Source organism: Pristis pectinata, chromosome 5, assembly GCF_009764475.1.
Source record: "Pristis pectinata isolate sPriPec2 chromosome 5, sPriPec2.1.pri, whole genome shotgun sequence".
NCBI classification, from domain to species: domain Eukaryota; kingdom Metazoa; phylum Chordata; class Chondrichthyes; order Rhinopristiformes; family Pristidae; genus Pristis; species Pristis pectinata.
This window is the reverse complement of record NC_067409.1, coordinates 112,733,073-112,759,875: the sequence shown is the minus strand read 5'-3', so window position 1 is coordinate 112,759,875 and position 26,803 is coordinate 112,733,073.

Sequence of the window (26,803 nt, the reverse complement as noted above, 5' to 3'; positions counted from 1 at the left end):
CCACATGATGCCAAATTCAATGAAGTTGTTGCAAAATTGTGGGGATATTTTCAACTAGTTTCCTCAGAAAGTTATATATTTCGAACCCAAAAACACAAGCCCAGGGAAAGAACAAGGTATCTCATTGTTGAATTATAGAATTTGTTAAACCACTGTAAAGTTTGCATGTGTGTTAGCAGATAGATTTTTATGGGGCCTCACCAATGAGCATATTCAGGCTCAACTCTTTAATTCACCAGTGCTCATATTTCACAAGGTGTCTTTTGTTACAGCCATTGAAATGGTGTAAGAAAATGCAAAGACATTCTGTTTGGAGCAGGAAACAGATATACAAAGTCAATATCAAAGTCGAGTTTATTGTCATCTGCACAAGTCCACGTGTGCACAGGTGCAATGAAAAACTTACTTGCAACAACATCACAGGCACATAGCATCAGATAAGCAGCATTCACAAGAATAGTCAGCACTCATCGACACTAATCCCATTTTATTCTCCCACATTCCCATGTTGGGAGATGTGGGAAGAAATTGGGATGTGGGAGGAAATTGGAGCACCTGGAGGAAACCTATGTGGTCAGAAGGTGAACATTCAATCTCCATGCAGATATCAGCAAGGGTCAGGATTGAACTGGGGTTGTTGGAGCTGTGAGGCAGCAGCTCTTCTGTCTCCCTGAGTGTTTTGCTTTCCATAGAGGCTACCTGACTGGCTTATTGCTTCCAGCACTTCCACCTCTTATTTCAGGTTTCCAGATTCTGCAAGTTTTGATTGTCCGTGGCTAAAAACCAACATAGATACTGTTGCAGTATTGTACAGTCATGGGGAGATATAGCTAGTGGCTTAGTAAGATCACGCTGACTCAGAGTCCCACAATTCCTTGTAGCTATTTGACCAAACCACCAAAGCTCATTGAATGGTTTTGCGTGAATTTAAATTGCTGCTAGTTGTGGCAGATTATACCCACTGGCCAAAATCTTCCGGGCCCAGGTTGGTTGAGGACTTTCAAGCTCCGTTAGTCACAGTTATTCAGTGTCACAGCCACATACTTGGATGGGGAGTATTGGTATTGGTTTATTATTGTCACTTGTACCGAGGTACAGTGAAAAACTTGTCTTGCGTACCGATTGTACTGGTCAATTCATTACACAGTGCAGTTACATTGGGTTGAAGGTACTGATGACATAATAAGCACAACCTGAAGGTGGCATCCATCACTAGGGATCCTCGCCACCCAGGACATGCCCTCTTCTCATTACTACCATCGGGGAGGAGGTACAGAAGCCTGAAGACCCACACTCAATGATTCAGGAACAGCTTCTTCCCCTCTGCCATCAGATTTCTGAATGGCCCATGAACATGTGAACATGATCTCATTATTCCTCTTTTGTTCACTATTTATTTATTTTGTAATTTATAGTAATTTTATGTCTTTGCACTGTACTGCTGCTGCAAAACAACAAATTTCACGACATATAAGTCAGTGATAATAAACCTGATTCTGATTCTGGCCAAGAGAATGCATGATTGATAAACTGAGGTCCACGACTGCCATGCGAAGGCTAACAGAGGAACTTGTCTCCCACAATGGTCCGCAATTTAGTTTGAGCCAGTTGCACAAATTTAGAACCTCGATCTCATGAAACAGAGGACCTTACCATCGGCACCAACTGTAGATCAGTTCTTATGGTCAAAGGTGCCTTGAAGAAAGGACTCAGTGAACAATAGACCCATGCAGCACTGAACAGGTAACCTACCTGTGCAACACCCCAGTCGAGGTGCTAATGAGAATTGTAGGCTCAGAAAATGTTTGAACATTGTTAAGCTAAATGAATGGAGAGCGAAGGGGAGGAAATGGGGCTAAAGGAAAGGGAAGGGGAGAGAGCAAGCGAGAGAGAGAGGAACAGTGTGGGTATTATAGATATGTTAATGAATATTGATGTCATCAACCAGGGTGCGAACACCCGAATGAACAGCCACGTTCTCTGGGAATACCTTATGCCTGCATAACTCTGCTGAGCCACTCGGCACAGTTGCAAACACCATGCACTCATAACTTCAGGTGAAGCTCTGATGCGTGTTGAATCTCTTGCTGTGGCATATCCAGCTGTAATAATTAAGCTTCTGGTCTGGGCCTGTTTCTGATCAGTGGTGACCCCCAGGATGATGGAGGGGGAGCAGGCAATGATAATACTGTTGAACGGTAAGGGTTGAACTACCTCTTGTTGGAGGCGATCATTGTCGGGCACCTTCGTCTTGCAAGCAAAACCTGGCACTTATTAACTTGGCAGTTACAGGTGTTGGCACTGATGGTTTGCTTGCAGGTGAGCACAGGTCTCTTGGAAGAGGAAACGGTTTCCTTTCTACTTGACTTGACAGCCTTCACCACAGCCGTATGTTGCAACCCACATTGCGAGGGGGAAATCCTTGGCACCATCGATGGGCCATGGTGGTCCATGCATGGCTCAGTGACCTCAGTGACCATGCTCAGAAACTCTTTGTCTCTGGATACCGGACTCTTCATAGAACGTAGGACATTACAGGCCCTTTGGCCCACGATATTGTGCCGTCATTTTATCTTGCTCTAATATCTATCTAACCACATAGCCCTCCATTTCTCTATAATTCATGTGGCTATCTAGGAGTCTCTTAAATGTCCTCCACCACCTCTGTTGGCAGTGCGTTCCACGCACCCACTACTCTCTGGGTAAAAGACTTACCTCTGACATCCCCCTTATACCTTCCTCCATTCACCTTAAAATTATGCCCCCACATGTTAGCCATTTTTGCCCTGGGAAAATGTCTCTGACTGCCCACTTGATCTATGCCTCTTATCATCTTGTACACTTCTATCAAGTCACCTCTCATTCTCCTTCTCTCCAAAGAGAAAAGCCCTAGCTCACTCAACCTATCCTCATAAGACATGCTCTCCAATCCAGGCAACATCCCGGTAAATCTCCTCTGCACCCTCTCTAAAGCTTCCACATCCTTCCTATAATGAGGTGACCAGAATGGAACACAATACTCCAAGTGTGGTCTGACCAGAACTTTATAGAGCTGCAACATTACCTCACGGCTCTTGAACTCAATACCCCGACTAATGAAGGCCAACACACCATAAGCCTTCTTAACAACCCTTTTGACCTGCGTGGCAACCTTGGACGTGGACCCCAAGATCCCTCTGTTCCTCCACACTGCTAAGAGTCCTGCCATTAACATGTTCTGCCTTCAAATTCGATCTTCCAAAGTGTATCACTTCACACTTTTCCAGGTTGAACTCCATCTGCCACTTCTCAGCCCAGCTCTGCATCCTATCAATGTCTTGTTGTAACCTACAGCAACCTTCTACACTGTCCACAACACCACCAACCTTCCTGTCATCAGCAAACTTACTAACCCACCCTTCCACATCCTCATCCAAGTCATTTACAAAAATCACAAAGAGCAGAGGTCCCAGAACAGATCCCTGCGGAACACCACTGGTCACCGACCTCCAGGCAGAATACGCTTCATCTACCACCACCCTCTGTCCTCTTCGGGAGAGACAATTCTGAATTCAGGTGGGTGGAAGGGGAAATGTGGCCCCTGGGAGACCCTTTCCTGCTCTTGGCTGCTGTCTTCCTCCTCCTTTGGTCTCCTCTGGGAGGGGCCTTGCCTTGGTCCATCTCCTCCAGCTCCTCAGGCCCAGTGGTACTGCCCTGAATGCTCCTGTCACTAACCATGATGGAAGAAGCCAGCATTTGGTACATTGGGAACATTATTTGAGTCCATGGCAGCTCTGTGAGTCTCCAAGATCCAGTCCCCAAGAACCTGCAAGCATGGAAGAATCTACTAAACAGTGTTAGTCCTGCTTTCCTGTGTATGGCCCTTGTGTGAGAGTCGTATGGCGACAAAACAGGCCCCAGGTGAGAGCTTACACTGTGTGTGTGCATGTTGTGCCCAGGACCCTGCAAGTCGGTGTTTTAAATGCACATAAATCAGCCAATCGCAAATCACAGTTGATTTTGTTCGTACAAGTCAGGAGCCACAGTGCATGAAAAGTTGTGCTTTACTGGCTTTAATTTCCATTCCTGTGTGTAAAATGAACCAAAGTACCAGTGAATACAGCCCGCTTCACTCAACCATAAATGTTTAATCTGTTTTCTGTCACAATTCTACCAGCCCCTGGAGTTTGAAGACTCTCCATGATGCCGTGATGTCATGCAGTACATTTAATTGTGGAGCACAGACTCAGCCCTAGCTATTATCCTGTTACCCCTGAGGCTGAACCACCTGGAGTCATGGCACATCTGCAATGTGCTTTATGCTTTCTGGAGGAGAAGCAGCTGAATTCCAAGGAAATTCATGGCCTTGGCCGTAATTACCCTGTCAAATGACACAATTATGGGTGAATATTCGGAAACATTAAATTGTTTAATAAGCATTTGCCAAATAAATAACAACACTTTTAAGAGGAAAGATATTTTGAACAGCATAGCCTACCTGATCTTGAACAACTAAGTTATGACATCCTCACTAATCTTGGGATGATGAGGTCTGTGGATGGGGCAGGACAATGGAGTTGATGTAGAAGATTATCGTGGTTTTATAGAATGTAGAGCAGACTGAAAGGGCCAGAAGGTTGCCTCCTGCTTATATTTCTTAAATTCTTATGTTTTAGATGCATCTGATGTTTAGCCATGGAAGCAGGGGTGAAAATACTTCCGGTGCATTTTAAATCGACAAAATCCAGCCATTCAATCATCGAAGAACTGAAGCTCTATTTTACTCTGCTGGGAAATATTAGGCCTCCAGCATTAATACTGGGTGGGACCTTACAAATGATACCCTTATAGTTCCAAAAAAACTTCTTCTGGAATCATTGTAGAAACTGATGGCAGATGAAATTTAATCCAGACAAGCATGAGGTAATGTATTTGGAGACAACAAATACCAACAGGACATAAGTGGTAGAAACGTTAGGAGTGCTGATGTACGGAAGGGTCTTGGGGTACAAGTTCATAGCTCCTTAAAAATGACGACACAGATAAGATAAGATATCTTTATTAGTCACATGTACATGGAAACACACAGTGAAATGCGTCTTTGTGTAGTGTTCTGGGGGCAGCCCGCGAGTGTCGCCACGCTTCTGGCACCAACATAACATGTCCACAACTTCCTAACCCGTACGTCTTTGGAATGTGGGAGGAAACCGGAGCACCCGGAGGAAACCCACACAGACACTGGTGGATAGGATAGTGAAGAAGGCATTTGGCATGCTTGCCTTCATAGGCTGAAGCTTTGAGTATCAGAGTTGGGATGTCATTGAAGCTGTAGGGAACATTGGACAAGTTGAACTTGGGGTATGGTCTGCAGTTCTGGCCAACACACCACAGGATGTGGGAACATTGGAAAAAGTGCAGAAGAGGCTCACCAGGACGTTGCCTGGAATGGAGGGCTTTAGTTACAAGGAAAGATCGGACAGGTTGGGTTTATTCTCACTGGAATGTAAGAGGCTGGTGGATGACCTGATAGAGGTTTATAAAATTATGAGGGGCATAGATGGGGTAGATAGTCTTTTTCCTGTGGCAGGGGAGCCTGAAACTAGAGGGCATAGGTTTAAGATAAAATGGGAGAAATTTAAAGGAGATCTGGGGAGTAATATTTTCACACAGGGGGTGGTGGGTATATGGAACAAACTGCTGGAAGAGGTGTTGGAGGCAGATACAATTACAATATTTATAAGATATTTTTATTAGTCACATGTACATCGAAACACACAGTAAAATGCATCTTTTGCGTAGTGTTCTGGGGGCAGCCCGCAAGTGTCGCCATGCTTCTAGCGCCAACATAGCATGCCCACAACTTCCTAACCCGTACGTCTTTGGAATGTGGGAGGAGACTGGAGCACCAGGAGGAAACCCACGCAGACACGGGGAGAACGTACAAACTCCTTACAGACAGCGGCCGGAATTGAACCCAGGTCGCTGGCGCTGTAAAGTGTTACGCTAACCACTACTACTGTGCCTGCCCACCAGGTACTTAGATAGGAAGCGTTTAGATGGATATGGACCTAAAGCGTCAAATAGGATCTGCGTAGATAGGCATCACAATCTGCAAGGCCATGTTGGGATGTGTTGCTATGCAACTCTATGACCTAGTGACTATATTTCCCCGGCTGTCAAAACATCCAGGCTGGCTTCAAAACAGGCCTGATGCACTTTTGCCCAACGTGGAAGGGAGAATGCGTAAATACACTCACAGGCCCTATGGATGCCGTAGGACTCTGTTTGCACTTTAGAACATAGAATATGGAACAGTACAGCACAATACAGGCCCTTCAGCACACAATGTTGTGCCAAAGTTTGCAAGGAGATACATTGGAAGATTGTACAACAAAGGCCATTCCCACTTTCTCCAGTGCTGAGATGCCTTATCAGCAGTCTCCTGAGGGAGAGCTTTTAATTTTTCATGAACGTATCTCCCTGGCACTGGTGTGTTCTTCCAAGTGCTAAAAGAAACCTCTGCCTCTGATGCTAGCTCCTCAGTAAATGGCCCAGGCAACAGAACACGTGCCAGTGGGGACACATTATGGCCTTCAGCACTGGGGTAAAAGACTCATCCAGAAGGGGTTAAAAGTCAGCTTTGGCAGGGATATACAACAGATGGTAGTCTGAATCTTACCCTGTATGAAGTCTGAGTACAGGGGCAGTGGATCTACTGCCATCCTTTTTGCCAAACTGGCTTTATTGCACGCATGTTCCTAGAGCAATACTTTTTAATTCAAACATAGCATCAGCCAATGTGGTCAGCAAAGTACCTCAAGTATTAATCAGAGAGGTAAATGTGTCAATGATTAGGATGATCCAAAGTCTCTCACAATCTCCTGGCTCACATATCATTCAAATTCCATTCAACCTGCTGCTCAGGATCAGCTTAGCTCATGATTTCGGGTTTCGAACGATATGGTACGACGACACCATTGCTTCTCAGTATGGATTGCACGTGGCAAAGAACAGCCGGCCTTGCTTGTGCAGGGGAAATTAACCGGCTTCTTATTTCATCACTGCTTATGGTGGTGGGTTCAGTGAAGAGAGATGGATCTATCTCACATGGAGCACTAAAGGCAAGTGGACCACCTGCCTACATTGTTTTTACAGACCCCACTGCTCTCGTCTTCCTGCGGAATCGTTACACACTGGATGAAAGTGTGGCTGAATTTAACTTGCTCAGTCGGGCAGAAAAAGGGGCAGTCACAGGTGCAAGGAGGCATCAGATCTCCTCCTGCTTTGTTTATGCCAGAGCACTTACAGTTATGATCTTGCACAGGAAGCTCAGATGGACACAGCGCTGTCCTGTTAAGGTGGGAGGACATTTGCAAATGCACATCAGATCTGAGTTGGGGACACAAGAGACTGCAAATGCTGGAATCTGCAGAGAGTTGTGGACACTGATCAGCACATCCCAGAAACCAGCTCCCCTCCACGGACTCTGTGTACATTTCTCGCTGCCTCGGTAGAGCAGCCAGCATAATCAAAGACCCCACCCACCCCGGACATTCTCTCTTCTCCCCTTTCCCGCCGGGCAGAAGATACAAAGGCCTGAAAGCACGTACCACCAGGCTCAAGGACAGCTTCTATCCCACTGTTATAGGACTATTGAACGATCCTCTAGTATGATAAGATGGACTCTTGACCTCACAATCTACCTCATTGTGACCTTGCACTTTATTAAACTGCCTGCACTGCACTTTCTCTATAACTGTAACACTTTATTCTGCATTTTGTTATTGTTTTACCCTGTACTACCTCACTGCACTGTGTAATGAATTGATCTGTACAAATGGTATGCAAGACAAGTTTTTCACTGTACCTCAGTACATGTGACAATAATAAACCAATTTACCAATTTACTTGTCTCTCTGGGATCCAAAGCATTGCCTCTCCACCTCACCTGCCTGCAAGCTGGCCAACTTTTTACTGCCAGTAAAGCAGTTGGCTACAGCAGGGTAGGACAACCACTCGTCCCCATCGCTCACTGACAGCTCCTGAACCAAGGACTGGATCATCAGTCCATGACTCCCCAATGGTCTGCAGCCATGATGGAGCCCCTCGCCACCCGATGACGTACCTGACAGATTTCTGACTGAGTGCGGCAGGTTGACAACTTAAAACTATTCCTCTTGTGCTATGTGTTAACTGAAACATTTCTATATTTCTCAGTGATTTTGAGGCCACCACTGCTCCAAATTCCTGAAATAATTGGTTGGTTCAGTTTAAAATAATTGCTCAGCCTGTCCACCAGAGGGTGATGTTCTCATGACTTAAGCCTAAATTGGCTTATAGCAGTGTAGAAATTCATTTGTTTTGCATTTGTCATCAATAGTCAAACTTGTTTAAAAATTTCTATATTCTGGCTTAGTGTGGGAAAGATGATACAATTGTTTCCAGGACTGATTTCTGTTACACAGAACACTTGGTGTGTTTCACTGTGCGAGGTGTGAGCCTCCAGAGACGTTTGAAGAGTTTTACAGTCACTGAATCCTAAACAGGTATTTTTGTTTTGTGCTGGAATCCATAGTTGCAATGGTGAAATGAGTCAGAGGCAGCAGAGTTTCCTTTAATGGTTGGGTGGTGCCAACGGTATTAATTATCGAGGTCAAGAAATAGTATCGAAGGCAATTTATTTATATGACTGGTAAATTTTATTGATCTCATGTTTTGGACATGGATTCCACATAGACAGGGTAAGAGCACTGGTGTTGATTGTCCAGTGAATCTCTGCTGGTAATGCAGGTTCACTGAATAGCAGGATTAATGTGGCCAAAGTCAAAGTGGAGTTTATTGTCACATTCACAAGTACTGTACATGTGCACAGGTGCAATGAAAAACTTACTTACAGCAGCATCACAGACATGTAGCATCAGATAAGGAGCATTCACAAGAAAAACAAAAATTAAACATAAATTATAGACAATTTTTACAAGAAAGAATCCCGCTGTTATAAGACTATTGAACGGTTCCCTAGTCCGATAAGATGGACTCTTGACCTCACAACCTACCTCGTTATGACCTTGCACCTTATTAGCTGCCTGCACTGCACTTTCTCTGTAGCTGTGACACTTTACTCTGCATTCTGTTATTGTTTTACCCTGTACTACCTCAATGCACTGTGTAATGAATTGATCTGTACAAACGATATGCAACACAAGTTTTTCACTGTACCTTGGTATATGTGACAATAATAAACCAATTCAATTCAATTAATTTAGAACAAAAAAAAGCAAAGTCCATTTTAGTGCAAAGTGATCAAAATGGTCATAGTGTTGCTAAACTGTAGTGATTAGGGTTTTGCTGGTGGGGCTGGTGGGTTCAAGAACTGACTGGTTGAAGGGAAAGAGCTGTTCCTGAACCTGGTGGTGTGGGACTTCAGGCTTCTGTACCTCCTTCCCGATAGTAGCTGCATGAAGATAGCACGGCTTGGATGGTGGGGATCTTTGATGATAGGTGTTGGGTGGTAATGAATAAAAAACATAACGCAAAAATATATTGTTCCCCACACATTGAACATAATTAAATGAGGAAGATCATAAATGATTTTTATCAATCTATGTGCACTCAGAAGCTGCAAACAAGTTATTTCTCTCCATTGCATTTTGTATTTGTTTCAACCTTGATCCACATTCAAGTGAAGTCTGCTGACAAAAGATATTACCAGTGCAGGGTGAGTTTGTTTTGTGATGGGCATATTTTCTTGGGTAATAGCAGGCTGGTTGGCTGGCATCCTACACCGCCTGTTACTGTGGGGGTCTTTCTTAACTCTTTATTCCTTGGACTGGACCAAGTGTGGCTCCACGCAGGATGCCCATCCTTGTAGTTTATGTTGGTTAGGGAGAGGGACTGAACCTCCTGAAATAGTAAGAATGGGAAAAACAACGTGAGATAATTAAGAACGGAAAGTAGGGAAGACCTGCTTGAGAACTCAAAGGAGCTAAGAATGACCTACATTGGCCCCTGCGCCCTTCCACTTCCCCACTCCTCCGCCCAGGATCCAAATCCTGAATTTTGGTTGAAGCGTCTTTGATGTGAAAACCTGCCTTTGTTTCTCTTTCCACAGAGGCTGCCTGACCTGCTGAGTGTTTCCAGCACCTTCTGTTTTTATTTCAGGTATGCAGTATCTGCAGCTTTTTGTTGTCTATTTTCTCAGATCTTCATCCTGGCAAACACAGGAAAAGGATCTTTTTCTCTCTCTAAGTCTAGCTCTCATGCAAGAACAATCTTTCATGTCGACTGTTACAACATTCGCACAGCTAGACAGAAGCTCTAACATCTATGTTAAACAAGTGCTTTTCCAGAACTAACAACAGCCCTTTATTTACTCAGGTGGGTGGTTCTTCAAGGGTCGTTCCCAAAGGTGGGCTCACCTGTTCAACTACTGCCATCTGGTTTTACTCACTGTCGGTGATGTTTCAAACTCTGACCGAGCTCTGAAAGGAAGCACTTAAATTATTTTATACATAAAATAATAAATGTTGAGGCCATCTACAAAGGAAATGAATATTACACAGGCAAAGTTCAGCGGGAACTTATCTGAAAGTTGATTATTGTAATTAACTGTGAGATATGCTATTTGCTGTTGTCGTGGGAGGATTAATAGGCATTCTGCTAAAGAGTGATTAGCTGTTTTCTTCAGCTGTGGTATGTTCTGGTTAACTGTGGAACTAAAATATGTAATTCTATGTGACCTAGGAGGTGAGTCACTGGCACATAATGTGCATGAATGATGAATGTTTCACAAGTGGATAAACTGGTAAAACAAAAGCAGAGAGAAGAATATTTACAGACTCTCCTTCCTTTCCCTGAGTATGCCAATGCAGACTCTGTTTAGAGACAATTGCTTCTGCATTGGAATATAGTCTGCAATCAACAACCCCCCCCACTCCCAACTCCCTGCCCTCCCTACTTTCAAACCAGGATTACTCCAGAATTCATGCCATTTCCTTGAAATAAGGAGCCTGGGGCTCCAGTTGGACCTGTATTCCAAAGGGAAGTCATTCCAGAGTTGTGATCTCAGGTGCATGTGGTGGGGATGGTTTTCATCTATTCTGCTGAGATTAAGGAAACGTGAAAGGGGTTCATCATCTTTAGCACAATGCAGTGTGCTTACCATGTCATACAGAGCAACCTAGAGAATATGACAGTCCAGATACCGTGACTACGCAGCACCAGAAGGAAATGCTCAGAACTACGGGGGTTTCTGAAATAATAATTACTGTCCTTCAATAGACGATATGAAGATAAATATTAATAAGATAGTTTTACTGAACTTCAAAGTGATAGCTTGGCTTATTACGTTCCAAGATGAGTGAACTGGTTTCTTGTTTAAGAATTCATCAGAGCTCTTTCAACGGCACTCAATGCAACTGAATGTTGTCCCACTCACATCTCTGGAGATATGATGGCATACAGAGAGGTTATGTGAAACATTGGTAAACCGTGCAACCTATTCATCAGGACATTCTGAATCCCCATTCAGCACATGGTTTCCAGGAAGTACTTCAACTGCAATGATTTCTACAGTGACAGTGATTGGAAAAAAGCCTGGATCAATAACACTGAGTGAAGCACAGAGTTCATTGAAGACTCAAAGCAAAGCTCCTTGGGTTTCATCTGCCTCAAAGCATATGGGTGGTTCAGAACAGGTCCAAACAGGCAATCTATCAGTGGTAAATCAGATCCTCCTTTGCAGTAACACAAATCAGACAATAGATCATATCTTCACATCTTGCCTTTAATATAAAATCAAAGCAAATATGTTTGAGGTAAACTTTCTCTTTGAAAATTCGTACAATGAGTACTGAATCTTGAACTCAATTTGTAAATGTTGCTCCCACCATACATAAGACTCAAAGAGTTAGGAAAATGTTGTTAGAAATTACAGAGAAAAACAAAATATTCTGAAGATGTAAAACCAATAAAACAGGCTTTTTAAAAACTTTGTCATTGGGATGGTATTTTGAGTCACACACTCCCACAGTGCTAGTCTGCACAGGGTTCTTAAACACCAGGAGAGTCCAGGGAAGGCTGACAAATCTCTACCCTGATATTGAAAATAGCAATTTTTAGAATATGTGGTGCTTCTATCCAAGTTTGTGAAAAGTTGACCAAGGATTAAAACTTTGAAAGGATTGGATGTAATATTTTAGACTCAAACATTGTCTTAGTTTTAGAGTCATAGAATTATACATCATGGAAACAGGCCCTTTGGCCCAACACGTCCATGCCGACCAAGGTGCCTACCTGAGCTGGTCCCATTTGCCTGCATTTGGCCTGTATCCCTCTGAACCTTTCCTATCCAAGTACCTGTCTAAATGTCTTTTAAATGTTGTAACTGTACCTGCATCTACCACTTCCTCTGGCAGCTCGTTCCAGATACCTTCCACCCTCAGTGTGAAAAACTTGCCTCTCAGGTCCCCTTTAAATCCTTCCCCTCTTACCTTGAACCGGTGCGCCCTAGTTTTTGACACCCCTAACCTGGGAAAAGGGCTCTGAGCATCCAGCTTATCGATGTCTCTCAGCTGTAACATGATGTCCCAACACCTGTACTCAATGCCCTGACTGATGAAGGCCAGCGTGCCACACGCCTTCTTCACCACCCTGCCTAACTGTGTCGCCACTTTCAGGGAACTATGTACCTGTACCCCCAAGTCTCTCTGTTCTACCACATTCTCCAGGGCCCTGCCATTTACTGTGTAAGTCCTGCCTGGTTGAACTTCCCAAGGCGCATCACTTCCATCTGTTAAATTTCATCTGCAATTTCTTGTCTAACTTTCTCAGTTGAACTAGATCCTGCTGTAATCTTCAATAAACTTCTTCACTATCCACTAAACCACCAATCTTGGTGCTATCTGCAAGCTAACCAATCATATTATCTACATTCTCAACCAAATCATTAATATAGACGACATACAACAGGGGAGCCAGCACCGATCCCTGCGGCACACCACTGGTCACAGGGCTCCAATATGACAAACACCCCTCCAACACCACCCTCTGCCCTCCTACCACCAAGCCAATTTTGTACCCAGTTGGCTAGCTCACCTGAGATCCCATGTGATCTAACTTTCTGGACCGGCCTACCATGTAGGAACTTGTCAAAGGCCTTGCTAAAGTTCATGTAGACAACTTCATCACCTCTTCAAAAAACTCAGTTAAATTTGTGAGACAAGATTTCCCATGCACGCAGCCATGCTGACTGTCCCGAGTCAGTCCTTGCCTTTCCGAATAGAGTCATAGAGCAATACAGCAATACAGGCCCTTCGGCCCAACCAGTCCATGCCGACCACAGTGCCCACCCAGATGGTCCCAATTTCCTGCGTTCGGCCCATATCCCTCTAAGTCCCGCCCCTCTGTGTACCTATCCAAGTGCTTCTTAAATGACACTATTGTACCTGCCTCACCCACTTCCTCTGGCAGCTCGTTCCATATACTCACCACCCTCTGTGTGAAAAAGTTGCCCCTCAGTTCCCTTTTAAACCTTTCCCCTCTCACCTTAAATCTATGCCCCCGAGTTTTGGACTCCCCTATCCTGGGGAAAGTATAAGAGAAGCTAAGAGATCTTTATTAGTTACATGTTCATCGAAACACACAGTGAAATACATCTTTTGCGTAGAGTGTTCTGGGGGGGGGCAGCCCGCAAGCGTCACCATGCTTCTGGTGCCAACATTACATGCCCTCAAGTTCCTAACCCGTGCGTCTTTGGAATGTGGGAGGAAACCGGAGCACCCGGAGGAAACCCACGCAGACACAGGGAGAATGTACAAACTCCTTACAGACAGTGGGCGGAATTGAACCTGGGTCGCTGGCGCTGTAATAGCGTTACACTAACCGCTACACCACCATGTCTGTTACCATCCACCTTATCTATGCCTTTTATAATTTTAAACACTTCTATAAGGTCGCCCCTCATTCTCCTATATTCCAAGGAATAAAGACTTAGCCTGGCCAACCTCTCCCTATAACTCAGGCCCTCGATTCCTGGAAACATCCTCATAAATCTGTTCTGCACTCTTTCCAGTTTAACCATGTCTTTCCTATAACAGGGCGACCAAATGTTGATGCATTCTGTCTCTCAGAATCTCCTCCAGTAACTTTCCTCCTACTGGTGTTAGTCTCACTGGTTTCTGTTCCCTTCAGTTCCTTGCTTTTATTGAGGCCCACAAAGACATTACAAAGAGTCAGGTACTGGTGCCCTGATAGGAAGGAGCTGAGCTCTGATCCTGCTTTGTGAATAATTCTCCGACATTTCGCTTAAATATTTCTTTGATTATAGTGGAAGTTAAGCATCTTCCAAGCAGTAAAATTCAAAATGGCAACACTTGACTTTGGGGACATTCAGAACTTATGAAAAATCATGATAAGGAACATTTATTAGCTTGGCATTTGCAGAACAAATCTTGTGTTCTCTTTAGAATATATTAGTCATTGTGGTGCTTAGAGAAGTACATTTGTTTTTTAGGCTTCTTGGAAATTATATTGACAGGCAAGCCTGATTATGCAGTTAACAGCAAGGAGCTGGAGAACATGATGTGACAAGAAATGACAAATAGAGAAATGAATTGCCGCAGCCAGAGAAAGTGATCCTCATCTTTTGCCTGGAATTGGAACAGTGAGAGCTGAAATGACTGACCGTACTACATTGTATTTATTCGTGCTCTTATTTCTCCACAGATTAATAGCAGCAATATTAAAATTTTACTGCCAATGATGGCTCATAAAAAACATTTCCAGTATTGCTCTTGTCTCTTGAATTCATAGGAAAACAGATCATAGAAAATACATTTTGAGTGGAGACAGAAGGCTGCAGCTGGAATAATAGGCTGGTTAATAATGGCTTCACCACAGGATGGATCTAACTAGCGCAGTACGTGATGGTGATGGTGTTTGGGCAGGGGGCATGTCGTTGGTGTAGGGGTAGGGTCTTTGTGGGGTAATACTTTAAACATTTACATGTATTATTGGAATTCTGACATCGCACATAGAACGTACTTCTGCTGAAGCTGCTTTCAGAGACACTTGCTCTGCAGCAGCTCATACTGAGTGCCCATGGTACTCACTTGTGAATTTGTACTGGATCAATGTACATTGGCAAGTAGGCGAGAATTCATATGGTGAAAATTAGGTGCAATTATATAGGCCCAAATGGAAATAAACTGTTACAAAAAGTCTTTACTTTGGCAGTAAAATAATGATCTTTGGGTTTACTTTTACTCCACTATAAGGTTGTACTGTCATTTAGCAGCTTAAATCCATACTTCACTCACCTATTCTCTTGTATTTCCTTGTAATTTCTGTGCTGCGTGTTTTGCTGTACACATATCTATGATCTTCTGACACACATTTCATTCCCAGTCAAACCTTTGTTATTGGGTGCTGCTTGATCCTTTCTTGCAAAGCTCCATTTGTCCTTTATGACCTCTCTTTGCTACTCATTACCCTGGCTGAGAGGTCTTAAAGATAATAGTTGGTCCCTTTGAAAGTGTCAACCTCAGAATCAGAATCAGGTTTATTATCACTGACTTATATGTTGTGACATTTCTTGCTTTGTGGCAGCAGTACAGTGCAAAGACTTCCAGATTTCAGATTTCCAGGTTTCTCTTCTATGCTCTCAGCTCATCTGTGTTATACACCACACTCCTTGAACTCATCTGTGCCATTGAGCATGACCAGACTCTATTTTTTTCAGAATCAGAATCAGTTTTATTATCACTGACTTATATGACATGAAATGTGTTGTTCTGTGGGAGCTGTACAGTGCAAAGACATAAAAATTCCTATAAGTTACAAAATAAATAAATAGTGCAAAAGAGGAATAACGAGGTAGTGTTCATGGGTTCATGGACCATTCAGAAATCTGATGGCGGAGGGGAAGAAGCTGTTCCTGAATCGTTGAGTGTGGGTCTTCAGCCTCCTGTACCTCCTCCCCAATGGTAGTAACGAGAAGAGGGCACGTCCCAGGTGGTAAGGGTCCTTAGTGATGGATGCCGCCTTCTTTTGACATTATTGCCGTTGATCTGTGGAGAACTTGCGAAATGAAGGAATGAATGGAATATAACACATCGGTCTGGCTTTCACTGTTCCAACTGCAGGCACAAGATAAGGATCACTTTCACTGACTGGTGCTATTGATCTCTCCATCGAAATCATGTCACATTGTGTTCTCTGGTTCCCTGCTTTCTGCTAATCAGCTTCTAGATATTAGGCAAGAGTTTGCCAAGTTGATGTGCTCTGGTATTATCTGTGGGAAATATTTAGCCTCCACTTGACAACCCCTGTTCTGCCACTCCTTGGCATTGCTCTGGGACCCGTTCTGGTCCTCGGTCACTGAGAGAAGTGTACGGTTCACTTTGCTGTGGTGCTCGAGATATGGCAGCGCGATGGTCCCACTGCCCCGTGTGTATGTCACCAGGAGATGTGAATAACTCCACTTGTGACAGCCGTGCACACAGAAACTAAACCTGCAGGGCAGGAGCAAAGGCAGCCACATTCTGCAGCAACTCCATGTCAGAGAAGGTCAGTGGGTGGATCTAAGTTTGGGGTTGTCCTGATGTCTGACATGGAAGAACAGAATGTCATGTTCACTTGGAGCAGGTCAGGCCTGCTGAGAAACTGAAGGGTTTGGGTAAAAGACTGGTCCTAGGTGCCAGTGTATTCTCCATTAAAGTCAATGGAGGGCTGCTGGGAGAGGGTGTAAAACTGGCTTTCCCCCCAATCCCATTCGTTCCCTGTTGGTCCAGTTAGATCAACATTACCTCTGGCAGACAGTTTGGGTTACGCTTTGATTCGCTGACTTCGGGAGCACAGGGAAGAAATTCAGGGAGAAGATTCAAACAAAATAGTACAAGCCTGGTATGGAGGGTCCAATGTGCAGGATCCAAAGAGGCTGCAGAGGGTCGTAGACTCAGCCAGCTCCATCACGGGTACAACCCTCCCCAGCATCGAGGACATCTATAAGAGGCGGTGCCTCAAGAAGGGGCATCCTTCACTAGGGACCCTCACCATCCAGAACATGCCCTCTTCATGTTACTACCGTCCATGAACCCATGAACACTACCTTGTTCTTCCACTTTTGCACCTATTTATTTGTTTTTGTAACTTATAGTAATTTTTATGTCTTTATGTCTTGCACCGTACTGCTGCCGCAAAACAACAAACTTCACGACATACGTCAGTGATAATAAACCTGATTCTGATTCTGAATAACTCCCAGTTGTTGCAGCTAATCGATATTTAGATGTACTCATTCCACTGGAAGCTGGGCTATATCCTATGGTATGTTTAACTCTAATAAAATGGACTGGTATGGTTTGCAGGGAAACACCATCCACTCCTAGTTTCAACTCAGATTCTTGTACATTTTTTCATTGCCAGTGTTATCTGGTTCATCAGATAAAAAGCTTTCAATTTGTGGCAAATATCATAGCACATCATGGAAATTTCATCAGTCAGCAACAATCTGCATTCTGACATTACCCACCCAGCAAGAACTCATTTTCAAAATGGATTGATCATGCAAAACTGAACCATTGAACAAAGGACTGCTGTGTTCCAGTTAGGGAATACATCATTTTCAGTCGTGTGTTGTCTTTCCAAAGTCAGAAGGTTTTATTAACATGCAATTCATTTTAGCATCTTGGAAATGCTCTACGCTGAGAAGAATTACTCTAGCTCAGGCAGGGGCCTCCATCTGTACAGAGGAGAATAAATAACGAGTTTACTTTATGCTCAACTAAAGACGGGCATTGTTAAGCTTGGAGCTTATTTCAGTTATGTTTTCTAGTTCTTTTTCTCTCCAATTGCTGAACCAAAGCCATGCATGTTCTCAAAAGCAGATGTCCAAATTAATGTTGTGATATAGGTCTTTGATCCATTGATAGTCAGATGACGTCTGCCTTATCTACTTGCAGTGGACACCTTCATGGTTGGCGTGGACACCAGAGGATTCAGCTATTTTGGTGCTCTCCTAACCTGCCTCTCATCTTGCAGCCTCCAGAGGCTTCAGCTCATCCTGAAGCAAGACGGGCTGTGCTGCGTACACAGTCTAGATAGCATCAGGTATGTTCACTCACTACCCTTTGTAACCAGTAGTCCATGTTGCCCCCTGCTTCAAATTTAAGATGGAAGAGTGCCATTAGCTGTATTGCTCCTACATGGAGCAAGAAAGACTCGATAGTCAGAATGGCTTCCTTCTATTGTATTCATTCTGTAATGTTCTTCTAGCCGGCCCTTTGTAGGTCCACACCCCCTCCTAGTCCACTAATGGCAGCCTTGTTTTCAGTCATTCAGACCTTGACACTGGAATTTCCTTTCTAAATCTCTCCCTCTCTTCAGTTCCCACTTTAAGAGCTTTCTAAATCTCAGCACTTTGACTCATACATTGTTCGTTCCTCCAGATATCTTCCTTTGCTCAGCTCGTAACACGGAGAGTGACTGATACCTGGAGCGGGCTGCCAGAGGAGGTGGTGGAATTAGATACAATCACAACGTTAAAGAGGAATTTAGACAGGCATTTAGAATAGGCAAGGCATAGAAGGATATGAGCCTGATGCCGGCAAATGGGGAAAAAGGGCGGCATGGAAGTGGTGGGCTGAAGGGCCTGTGCTGTATTATCCTATGAGCAAATTGTTTTTTTTATGCTATTTAAAGGTTGCAGAGTGCAAGGTTGAGATATTTACACACCTTCATCTCTCAGCAGCAATGATAATGTCACATGAAAATGATGCACCATCAGTCAGTCATTGCATGGAAGATATCTTCATATTAAAGAGTAAAAAAATCAGCAGCATCTCACTGTCTACCTGCTGTGGAAGTCTAAACAATTTAAATATTCAGAACCCTTTCATAACCATAAATGTCTGACCAACACAAAAACTGGATCCCAGGTGACACACATTATAAAGAAAAAGCAATGCATTCAGATATCTGTGTATCATTATCCATTATACAAATGCTTTTCCATTGCATTTTTCATGCCAGGACAATTTTTATTGGGACAATAGTCGCTCACTAGGAACTACCACAGGATCTTGCGGCTAAAAAACATTAGGCTTAAGGAGAAAAAATAATTCTCCTTCTCTGAATGTGGAGGTTCGAAATATCTTAGCAGGGAATTAGCACATTTTGTGTAAAGGTAGCTTGTTACTACAACTCTGAAATCCCTGCCCCACCCCAAAGGTAAAAGATGACTTTAGATCTGTTTAAAAACTGGTTAGAGCTGATAGATTCCATTTTAGGGCCATGGGACAGGGAGTAGAGGGCAGAGCAGCAAGGAGGGAATGAAGGGAAGGGAATACGTGTGAGCAGGGACAGGCCTAAAGTGAGTGATCTAGAGTCCATTTCAGAAACAAATGTTCTTTGGTGTGAGGAGACCTGGAAACCATTGGGTGATTTTACAGGTGTTGCCTGTGGCTTTCTAAAACAGAGTGGGCTCCCTAACAGGCAGATGTAGGCCTTAGACCTTTGTCAAAGTCCTCTTTCTGAAATTCAGTATCAAAGAGCAGAGAACGATCCAGGCTGAAACCAATATTTTTCATTGGATGAATTATTGGTGGAGATGCAATGAATGCCAGCAGCTGATTTTTTTCCATGGTAATAAGGACTGACGTCCCATTTAAGGCCAGCCACCTTTGACATCAAGATAGACCTCACCGGCTTAAGGAAGAGCGTCTCAGAAAGTCCAATTTTTGGCAGCTTCCTGTTGGGTTGGTAGCTTGGTCAATTTTAAATGGCCAACCATTTGTTTTCTCCTGGGTAAGCAGGATTACAATTTCCCCTTGAGTCTTTTTGCTAACCGCGTAATTATGCAGATCATTTTTGGTATTCATGTTACATAAACTTGAAAACCTTGTTATATACTGTAATTGGTATCAGTTCAACAGTGGCACTGATCTTTTGAGCTACAGATATAAGCCACAATAAATCTGTCTCTGTAGACTGTCTCTTAATGTTGGTAGGATGCTGAATAAAAAATGCATGCTGGATTTTGAAATAAAAAATAATTTTAACTTGCCTAATGGAAAGCAGGCAAGTGGGCATTTAAAATCAGGGAAGTGACTTAGTTCCAACAGCCCTGTTACCTTCATGTGGACTGTAATTCCAATCAGCTGTCATTCGTTAGACACCTGCCCAAGACTAGTGGAATTATGCTTCAAACGTGCAGAGCAGGCTTTGATGATACTGTTAGGACTTGACTATAATTTTAACTCCGGGATGGTGTAGGGAAAGCCCTTGTGTCTCTTCTGCTGAAGTCAACCTGGAAACAGGGAGCTGCTTCCAGAAAAGCCCCATTGAAGAAAGTGGATAGAATCAGACAGCATGGAAACAGGCCCTTCAGCCCAACTGGTCCATGCCGACCAAGGTGTGCCATCCAAGCTAGATTTATTTATTTTTAGAGTGGTTGCTTCTGAATTAGGAAGAGTACTTGGCCCCTTATGTCCCACAAGGAAACCATGTGCCTCTCTGAATAGCAGCCTTCCATTCCCGCCCCCCCCCCCCCGCCCCCCCCCCCCCCCCCCCCCCCCCCCACAATCGTCCTGCCCTTCCAATCACTTACCTGATGGTCAAGGTCTGTTCCTTCTGGTTCTTGGTAGCAATGAGTCCCACTCACACCACTTGCCAGCTTGGATTTCTTGTTGGGTTCAGGAAGGAGACTGATCGCCAGTGTGCGGTTAAAATCACGGCGGCTTTCAGCTGTAAGTGGCCAGATGTTTAGCCTTTCACCTTGGCCCCCAGTTCACCTGATACTGAGTTAGAATTAGTTTTAAAGATTCCAAGTATATACTTCCAATAAAATTTTTTTATGGGCTGGGGCCTCCTTAACACAGAGCCAGAGAGCACTCATGATGACTGCAGAATGAGAAGAGGATCAGCTGGAGAATTTACTTCATTCTTGGTCTGTTAATCAGGGAGTTCTGATCTGTTATTTAGTTATAGGCTTCCAGGTTTAGGGATGACTATCTCCTGCTATTTCTATTGGCATCATGTAACAATTGCAGAGTAATGGCCGGAAATGCTCAAACATTTTCTGAATTGGCACAAGAATAATTTTTACTTTAAGGACTAATGTTCTTACTTCTTCTAAGGCACTATAATTAATCCAGCTAATTAAATTCTAAGAGTGAAGTACTCTGAAGTAGTAACACATTGTTAATCTGATGTGTCCATCACTCTCTGAAGGGAAGGTTGCTTTCAGATGGTTAAAGCTGGATTACTTTAATGGTGAATTGTTACCCACTTTCTTTCCATGCTGAGGTCTATTTTCATTCTGCGTAAAAGACAAAGAGATTATCAATAGCACCAGAAAGTATCGGCATAATGACAGACAGAATGCAGTGCTCATGATCCTGCCTCACATCAGGCCTTCCATAGTGAACAAAACTATTTGTGAATCATGTTCATAGAGTGCCCGGGAGGGTTGAGATTCAGTTAGCAAATTGTAACAGGATTGCGCTAGTGAGACCCCCGCTCAATGTTCAACTATCTTTGTTCCTCAAAGTGCGCTGGGTTGCCTTCAAGTGAGTCCAGAATCATTGGCTTATTGTTTAAAAGTGTTCGAGGCAGGGCACAGTTCTCATCGTTTAGCAGGACTAGTGACCTCATCACTTTGCCGTTGACAGGCGACACAAGTGTTCAAGAGTGACCCAGTTAGATGGAACTGTTTGCTTTCTCAGAATCAATGCCCACATGCCACAAGTTAAACCCTGTGCACAAGGAAGAGTTCTTTGTGAGCTGATAGGGACTACCTTACATCTGATTATTCACCTTCCTGTGGTCACCAACATTTAATCATGCAGTCAGTTAAAATTATCTCAAAAGCCTTTGTACTGCTTGACTTTTAAGACAATCATCTGTTCCACCATTACTGAAGGAGACAGGTTTAGTGGGAATGAGGTGGAGATAAAGGTGGTTTGGCAGCAGTGTGGTTGCAACCTTTAAATATTATTCTCTGTTCGTATTCCTGCCCACAGCAAGGCTAATGACAGACTGGAGGACTGTTGACGATGAAGCACGGAGGGACAAGGGAGCAGCCAAGAAGATTAAACAAGTCAGAAGTGTGGTTCCCACTGTGGGGGTGGGAGGTGTCCTGATCAGAGGGACAATCCACTTATGAGATGGGATAATGTTGGGGGTTGTGGGGTGGGGTGATTCTTAATCATAGGGACTGGTATCTAATACTAGTTGGAAGGTCCTACAGTGGTTGAGGGGGCTTCTGATGGTGGCCAAAGGATAACAATTAATGATTGGAGATCTGATGATTGTCAGGGACCCAATGATAGAAGGGGTAGGGGAACAGACTGAGAATGAAGAAGGTCCTTTACCAGGCGGACATCGATCATGGAGGAAGAACTTCTAGCCCACGTACAGTGCTGTAAGTATCTGATAGGTCAGCTTTTCTTACCTCCTTTCAGTTGCCAAGTTTCTAGGAATCTGGCAGCTCAGCCAGGGTGATTTAAATTTGAGTAACAGATCAAAATTAGGACAATAACCAGCTCCTCTCCAATGTTGGACTTGCTGCTGACTGCTCCTCGAACTACCTTTGTTGAAACCAAAAGTGGGCAGGACGGAGAAGGAGGGAGGGATCCTGTTTCTGATACTTTGCATTTTAACCAGAAGTGCTAAAACTTCAGTCAGATTTGCTGAGTTGGCTTCCTCTTCCGCAGTTGCAGAAATCAGTCTTCAGCCAATTTGATTCATTCCACTTGATATCTAGAAATAGCTGAGAGCATTGGATCCACCAGAGGCTATGGGACCAGACAACATTCCAGCTAGAAAGTTGCCCAATTAAGTCCTGTTCGCAGAAGGCACAACAAATCCGATCCCTTCATTACTGACCAGTAAGCCTACATTTAATCATCAGCATAGTGATGTCCGATGTCGTTAACAGTGCAATCAAAGGACACTTAATCACCAATAACCTGCTCATTGATGCCCAGTTTGGTTTCGACTACAACCATTCAGTTCCTCACATCATCACACCCTTGGTTCAAAGCTGAACCAAAGAACTAAGCTCTAAGGAAGAGGAGACATCAAGGCAGTATTCAACTGTGTGGCATCAAGGGGACCTAGAAGAATTGAAGTCAATGGGCATCAAGGGAAAAACAGTCCAGTGACTGGAGTCATACCTTGCCCAAGGGAAGGTGTTTGTTGGAGGTCAGTCATTCTCAGGTTAGTGTCCAAGGCCCAACAATCATCTGCTGCTTCAACAATGTTTTTCCTTCCGTCATAAATTCAGAGGTGGCAAGTGTTCACTGATGATGGTTGATGTTCAATTCCACCTGCAACCCCTCAGCAACTGAACCACGCAGCAAGACCAAGACCAAGACCAGATTCAGGCATGGGCTGATAAGCAGCGAGTAATATTTCCCCCACAACTGTGTCAGCCAATGACCATGTCCTACAAGAATGAAACTAACCACCTACCCTTGACATTCAAAGGCATTATCATTGCTGAGTGCTCCACCATCGACATTCCAGAGGGCACAATTGACCAGAAACTCAACTGGACCAGCCTCATAAATAGCTACAAGAGCAGGTCAGAGACAGCAGTCTAAGGGATATGACTCACTGTCTAGCTCCCCAAAGCTCTTCCACCATTTTATCATTTGTTTGGAACAAGTCAGGAGCATGACAGTAAACTCTCCACGTACCTAGATGAGTGAAGCTTGAACAACAGTCAAGAAGCTTGATGCTATTCTGGACAAAACGAATGGCTTGATTGATACCCCATACATTACCCTCATTGTACCTTTCTTCCAACTCTACGATACCATGGCTGCAGTGTTTGCAGTTTACAAAATGCACTGCAATTACTCACACAGACTTCTCTGACAGCACTCCCCAGCCAAACGAAATCTACTACTCCCAAGAAGGATAAGGAATAATATGCACATTGGAACACCACCAGCTACAGGTTTCCCTCGAACTTGCACACAACCCCGATTTGGAATTTGAATCTCATAGCCCCTGTCTGAAAGGTAGCTTAAAAACCACAATTCAGTTTGCTGAATTGAGTAGCTCTGTGGTTAGAATACACCCTTATTAAATTTTGTGCTTCTATTGATTATATGTGCCATTTAGGGGTCTTAAGGTAACTAGGAAGGAACTTAATTTACTTGAGCATTTTGTGGATTTTTGGGTTTTCTAGTGAATCACTTTGACATTATACTTGGTCCAAAAAAAATCACATTCAGTAAGTGGGTTAGTTATCCTGAATGCTCCAGTAACTGGCATTTCAGAAGGAGTGCCTGACTTGACAGAGGGGCAGCGCCAAAGTAGCACCCAAGTTGGCTCTTGATTAACCAGCGCTTTGTCTGACACATGCCAGATAAGAGCTTTTACTGTATCCTCCAGGTGAATCTGATTACACCTGTTCCATTGTTGTACTTGTTCATTGCTGGTCAATGGATGCACAAGTACATCCATTGAACTTGAGTGGAAATATATTGCAATTCATTCATTGCTTCTGAATCTTGGAATTCTCATCCAACAACGCTGTGGGAAACCTTAACCAGAAAGTCTCCAGCGGTTCAAGAAGGTAGTGTGTGACCATCTTCTCAAGGGCAATTATGGATTGGCAAAAATTGTTAACAGTGCCTGCAAAACGCGGATGCTGACGGATGAATAAATTAAAGGAACCTCTGATGTGGATTCAACCCAGCCATCTTTAGGGACTAAGATCCAGACCAAAGAGTGGAATGATGTCTCAGTTTCCTCGTCCAGCTCCAGTACTGAACCGACCGGCAAAACCCCAATCACTACAGTTTAGCAACACCATGACCACTTTGATCACTTTGCACCAAAATGGACTTTTTTTTTGTTCTAATTGTGTTCTTTCTTGTAAACATTGTGTATAATTTATGTTTAATATATGATTTTCTTGTGAATGCTGCTTATACGGTGCCATGTGCCTGCGATGCTGCTGCAGGTAAGTTTTTCATTGCACCTGTGCACACATGGACTTGTGCAGATGACAATAAACTTGACTTTGACTTTAACTTTGGTAGCCATAGCCATGATCCTTATATGTCAATATTGGCTCAGTTACGGCTTGAAGTTGTGAACAAATGTGCCATTGGTATTGAAGCAACACCACTTGTGAAATTCAGATCAAACACAGAATGCCTTACTCTACAGCCCCAGTGCAAACCCTTTCTGAGTTGTTGCCTCCTGCACTGAACTCTGAAACGAGGCCTCAAATGAAGTTTGGTGCCTGGATAGCAAAGCTAAGATAAAGTAAGAGGTGAATCAACGAAAGGGGATGTAAAAGTGGCTACTGTTAGTGGATCATGGAAGATATATTTTATGTGAAAGGTCAAATCATTATCCGACCCCAACTCCCTTGTTTCAGGTCTTTAACATCTAAACTGCCACTCTTTCAAGTGAGCCCTTTGTGGAAGGAGGTGGGGTTGTTGATGGCAGGGTCTTCCAGTCAACTAGCTGAGAATCTGCTGGTTATCCTTCCAAGCCAGTGCATTACAAGAATCCAGACACTGCCACAGCCATAACGACGGTGTCCAACTGATCCCATCAGCTCTCAACTTCCCTGCCCACAACTCTTGCAACAAACGTCCAATAACCCTCATCACATCAAGGCATTCCTTCTTCCCAAGACTTCTCACATTAAACCTTGCAGCATCTGAGCTATAAAATTGTTTTCCATCATTCTTTAACACCCAACTGTGCAACAAATTTTGTTGCATGTACATCTGGCTCTTACTTTCTCAGCACGTTTGGCAAACAGTTCATTCATCAGATTTTTGTTGGGTGAGGTGGCTTTTTTACCAGAGGCGCTTTAAACTGATTTTGCTTTGAAAAACTATAATATGGCAGATGAGTTTAAAACTCCGGCAAGAAGGAGAGAAAGAGGTAGATTTTGGTTTTGTGCATCAACCTCAAGTGGGTGATCTGTCAATTTCTTTTTCATCTCCTGAGTTTAAAGGAGTTGCTGACTTGATGTCGCTATTGTTACACTAACAAAAACATTGAAACCAACCCAAGAAAGAGCAAGAGAAACAATTCAGAAACACATCAATCATTGCCTATAGTAGCTTTGAAATGAAGAGGGATTGTCATCAGAAGTCCTCTGTAATCTGTCAGAGGGTCCCAGACGATGTCACATAATTACCCATACAGACAACTCTGTCTCACATGATAATTGATTGGTTAGCTTTTAATTGTTCCATTTTATTAATGGATAATCTTATAGTCAGTAAAATACCCAATGCCCAGAGTTTTGCTGCTCTCATGCTGTTAGCCAATAAGCACCCTGAACTTATAAAGGCTGATTGTTGGAGTGAAAATTAAGTTAAACTAGTTTAAATATAATCAAATTTGGTTAAAATGGTTCAATAGAATCAGTTTGTGAAATATTTTCACAAGAAGCTGAAATATTTTCGAACTGATGAAGTTCCCTTGCTCGTGTTTGATTTAATTGAGTGGATTCTAAGTATAGTATTATCTTTTAGAACTCCTTGGCGTAGACATAATTGCAGACCTGTAAGCCATTATTACCACTCTTCATACTTGCTGTACAGAACTAAGGCAACCACAGGTTTTACCTTATTACAGTAGTTGACTTTGCACATGGATAATAGTTTCTTTTCATATCATGTTATCATGTTAAACATTGCAGTGCTATCAGAACTAATTACTGAAGGCCCATGCAGAATTGATAAGATCTTGTCGCTGCAATGTTTAGTCTTTACTTGCTAGTCATTTGACATTAATGCTACTTAATTTGCTTTAAGCATTAAGAGCGAAATTTACTAACCCA